At 33.2% G+C, this 5378-nt stretch overlaps 1 pseudogene; it reads left to right on the forward strand.

Moving 5' to 3' along the window:
• The first annotated feature begins 4543 nt into the window (after positions 1-4543).
• On the forward strand, positions 4544-4662 carry LOC120586388 (uncharacterized; annotated as a pseudogene).
• The last annotated feature ends 716 nt before the right edge of the window (positions 4663-5378 follow it).

Genomic DNA, 5378 nt, shown 5'->3' on the forward strand with positions numbered 1-5378 from the left:
AGTAATATAACTGCACAAAATAAATAATAAAATAAAATTGATATTTCTTATATGCTATCAATAGGTAAAAACAAGAATGGTGAAAAATTCTACCAATAGGAGAAAGGTGCAAGGACAAAACAAATCAATTCAATAGAACAGTGAATAAAAAAAACTTATCCTAACATATGTGGACACTCATTTTAGAAAAAGTGAGCTTAATCTTTTAGTATCCTTACCAGGGGTGGGGTGCGGGGAGAGCTTACAATTTGACATCTACTTCCCTTAGTTTTTGAAAATCAGTCCTAAGTAAAGTGTAGATCTGAAGGTTGGTGATAAAACTATAAAGTTTCTAGAAGAAAACATGGAAGAATAGTTTCAAGGCTTTAAATTTTGGATTTTTTTAAATATATAGCACAAAAGGCATTGATCTCAAAGGAAAACATTTATAAATTGAACTGTATTAAAATTAAGTAAGTCTGTTTATCATAAGACCCCTTTTTAAGAGTGAAAAGAAAGCTACAGACTAGTAGCAGATATATGCCGGAGATATACCAAAGAATGCGTCTGAGCCAGAATAATCTAACTTCTGCAAGTTAAAAAGAATATACTGGGAATGTAGTTTTAAAGTATTTTACAAAATGGGGTATCCAACCAGCCAATAAGAACATAATAGTTGTTCAACTTCAATAATGATAAGAAAAATGCAAAATAAATTATGATATGATGCCACTGCATCTTCTCTGGATAAGTAAAATGAAAAGAGAGAAAAAAAAAAACTAAATTAAATGATAATGCTGAGAGTTGAAATGCTTGTAGAACAGTAAGAACTCTCATGACTTCTGGCATAAAGAAATTATTACAAATGCTTTGGAAAAATCTTCAACACTATTTAATTGAGACATACACATTCTCTTAGATATAGCTATTGATAGACAGCTAGCTAGCTAGATGTAGGTAATAACGAAAATAAAACGTATGTGTACCAATGAGGTATACAAACACATACTTAGCGCCACTCTTCATAATAGCCCCATTTAGAAACAAATCTAATGTTCTTCATCTTAGAATGAATAAAAATATTTAAATAATATATATCATCATGGTGCTTCCCAACACAACCATTGGCAGATATAGAACATCTCTATCTTTGCATTAAGTTCCATCAGACAGTGCCACATAGGAAAGAAATGGAATGAATCTGTGTGCACATAACACATAGATGAATTTCACAAAAATCAAGTTGACTGAAAGGAATCAGTCACAAAAGAATGAATACTGTATTGTTCTATTTACATAAATTACAGGCAATCTGATCTATGATGTTAGAAATCCTGATGTTTGTTTTTCTTGTGTGGAGTAGGTAGAAGTTAACAATTGAAAAAAAAGCATGAGGGGAAGCTTCTGAAATACAGTTAACATGTATTTATTAATCTGTGTAGCAGCTACATGGGCATCTTCACTTTATGGTGTTCATAAAATGTTTACTTATGATTTGTTTACATTCAGTAAGAAATGTTATTTTAAAATTTCAGAAAAAAAAGAAGAAACCCAAGAAAATTGAAATAATTAGAAAACAAAAACAAAAATTTGTTTTACTATTAATTTTCTTTTAAGTGGTATCAATCTTTACCTTGTTAGAAAATGTCTTATTTTCAATATATATATTTATGTAAATGCAAATTAACAGAAGTTTAACTCAAAGATATGAAATATATTCTATTTTCCCTAAGATATAAGCTATTTGTTAAGTTAAATCAATTTGATAACATGAATTATTACAGGTTAAATTAAATATGTATAAATTTGGACTTCCATATAATATGTTACATTGAAGAAGGTCATGTCTTTACTGGGAAATAAATTTAATGAACAATTTTACTGGAACTGTACTCCTTACATTACAAAGGGATACTTTTCCAGTTAAAGAAAAAAAAGCTGATGCTTGGACTCTGTTATTCACATGGTTTTAATGTTTCACTGATGTGAAAACAAGATCCTCATAGCATAAGTTGATAAGTAAATCCTACCTAAATCGATATGTATAATTGATAAAATGTATTGTACATTGTCAAATATCACTAAGAAATCCACAACCAGTTCTTTGAAATCCTTTTTTTATGAAATAGCTTAAATATGTAAAGAATAAACATGAATTTCTCAGTGAGAGTGTCATTGAATTTTAGAGAACAGGAGGTCCAACCTTTTTGAAACCATTTGTTTTCTAAACTCATAGAAACTTTCTGCAAGTGACATCTCACAGAAAAACCCAATTTATTAAAAAGGAATTCGAAGTTAAAGAAGTTCTGTTTTATATAAAAAAGAGAAAGGTGTATTTCTCTGTTCCCCTAATTTCCCAATACCCCTCAGCAGAGGCCCTTATAATACCTTAAGGAACCCATAATGGGAGGTCAGGAGACAGTTTAGAAATCAAATAATAGATTTACTTGAATATTCAGGTTATTGAAATAAAATTCATGAGCCAGAAAGGTGAAGCATTTTATTCAGTATCACACATTTGGTCAGTTGTAAAATAAAGAGAAAAATTTCCTCACCTTTAGAAAATGTTTATTTGCAATTCCCAGGGACATTCTTTCCACTTGACACTGTACGTTCGTAGTCTAGATGTATACTTACACAATAACCGCTGCTCTATTGAACAGTTAAGATCTTCTTGTCTCAAGCACCAAGACTTGTCCTCTGTAGTGTCCCCAGCCAGGTAACTCGTCATTGTTTGACTTCCTAGGGTCCAGATGTCGCAGAATACATGCTATGGAGCGGAGACAGCTGCTGCCACTGCTGCTGCTTCCTCTTCTCCTTCTCCCTTTTCCTTATGTTTCTTCTTCTAGTCTCATTTTTTTTTTCTTTCATTCTGCATTTTGAGGCACCTTGCATTTGTTTTCTTCCACATTGGTTTGACTTTTTGCTCAACAATTTTTTTCTCAATACTTCCCACAAAATTGATATTAATGATGTCATTGTCCTCTCAGTTTCCTTGAAAAACTTGCTCAACTTTCCATCCACACTTTGATCGCATCCCCATCTGTTAATTTTTTTTTTTCCTGTTGCTTTTTACCTTAGTGAATTCTCTCTTTTTGACTTGGTTTTTAATTTTTATGTTCCAAACAAATACCTTTAATTTTCAAATGAATTCTGACGATCTTTTTATTTTCAATTACTGTCTATGTCTTATATACACTACTTATTCTTAAAATTCTTTATAAAAGATACTGTTCATGGTAGTGAAGGGACTGGGAGATAAAGAGACCCTTTCTATAATCAGACCAGAAGAGACCACTCAGGAGAGGCAATGCTCGGGCTGGTCAGTAACCCAGGAGATGAATTACAATGAAGGATTCTGCCTCCTTAGCAGTTGGTGAAGGTTACTGTCATTATATTATCCCCAAATGGTTTTTGAATATGGAGTATGGATCTCTGTGGAGAGTTTAACTAAGCTTCTCCATAGTATTGCTGCCTGGGAATCCATTTTGTTTGGCAAAGCAGCCTGCAGTGACCTTAAATTGACACTAGCTCCCTCATGCAAGTGCATGCCGTAGAAACTAGCCCTAGAATTCTACTAGTTGCAAGCAGTGCAAGTTGCTGGTCTGGACTTCTCCAATACCCCTTGTGATCAACAGTCTCCCCTGCTACCCAGCACCTTCCCCTAAGTGCCTGTTAGATGAGACTCCTATCAAAACCCAGTTATTTTGGTTTTAATTGACCAATTAATTGTGTCTTATCAAAACCCAGTTCTTTTGGTTTTAATTGACCAATTATCCTCAGCCTTGGAACTCAAAAGCACTTTACTCAAACTCTAAAAAAAAAAAAAAAAATTATGTGCCTCAAGTCTTGTTTCTCTGTCTGAATTCTGCCTTGATCTCCTTGTGTGGCCTCTCAAAGAACATGGAGTACTTCTTCTAGGACCTGTAAATAATAAACTTCTGTATTTCAGTCTCTCTTGTGGTCTATTGTTGAACCAGAGTTCACCATCTGGCACCCTGTGCTTTACTTATGAAGTGCTAATTTTACAAATTCATATCTATCTCTTTGTAGTAAGACGCTTTTAGCACACACACATATTAAAGTGGCTTAAAGAGTCATGGGTGATTTTTTTCTTTCTTGTCCTTTACCAAAATAAAAAAGCCTAACTATAACATAAAGTAAAACTAGGAGTGGGCTTGTATACTTTCAAAGTATATGTCAAATTGGCTGCAGCATTTTGCCAGTGTGTGTTCTGGGGGAGAGGGGTACTGAGACTATTTTCCTTATGGAAAGCTACAAAGCAATCAAATTATATGTTCAAATAATATGTTCAACTAATAGACATACTTTCTATTTTTAATGTATTTCAGTCTTTATCACTATGTTGTAAAGCAATTTTCAGTATTAGATTGTTGTTTCTCAAAAGGTTGAATAAAAATAATAAAAGCTATGAAAAATAGAAGGAATAGGGCCCTTGATTGCCAGTTATAACAAAAGCATTAAAAGATAATGTCATCCTGTGACCCTGCTGTACAAAACAAATTTTCCTTATTGCTAATACTGTTCATAAGAAAATATTCACGTCTATGGCCATACCATCCTGAACGTGCCCGTTCTTGTCTGATCTCGGAAGCTAAGCGGGGTCAGGCCTGGTTAGTACTTGGATGGGAAACCACCTAGGAAGACCAAGTGCTATAGGCAGGAAAAAGAAAATGAATAATGAAAATATTTGCAATGCAATTAATAAGCTAAATTACATCATTCCTTAAATTTGGCAATTTACAAAATGCTAATAAGTCAATGCCCTCGTTGGCAGGATAGGCTACAATGTGAGATTATAATAATTGCGTAGGCATATCTGATAGATAGGTGGATTGATGACCATCAGCCTATTATAAAACTCCTTCCCCAAGAATCTAACAACACATAAATATATCTATTTGCCCCACTAAGGAAAATAAATGTAAGGACACTATGAAAACTTAAGGTAAGAAGAGGAATTAAGCAGAAAGGTTGGAGGAGATATATAGAAACTGCATTTAAATATTTGGAAGAATATGTGGACATGGTACCTATAGGTAATTGATTAAGCAATATATCATAAATTTAGAATGTACAGAATGAAATAATATGAGTTTTCCCTGGTATTTTAGTTTTAAAACTTTAGCATGACGATACATCTATCTACGAGAGCTTACTAAATTGCCCAAATTTTGCTATAGCTGTTCTTGAGGAATCAGTTACGCCTTGCAAAAATATAAGGAAAGAAAATAATAAAACATCTCAAGAGGAAAAGGTTAGATTGTTTTGTAATACTTGTGTCACATACCTCTACACTAAAGAGGCCAAGGAATCAGCTCTCTCTTTCTGACTATAAATTATAGATTGATAAATTGAGCCATGCTGTGGCTGAAAAT

Source organism: Pteropus medius, unplaced genomic scaffold (assembly GCF_902729225.1).
Source record: "Pteropus medius unplaced genomic scaffold, Ma_sr-lr_union100, whole genome shotgun sequence".
In the NCBI taxonomy this organism is placed as follows: domain Eukaryota; kingdom Metazoa; phylum Chordata; class Mammalia; order Chiroptera; family Pteropodidae; genus Pteropus; species Pteropus medius.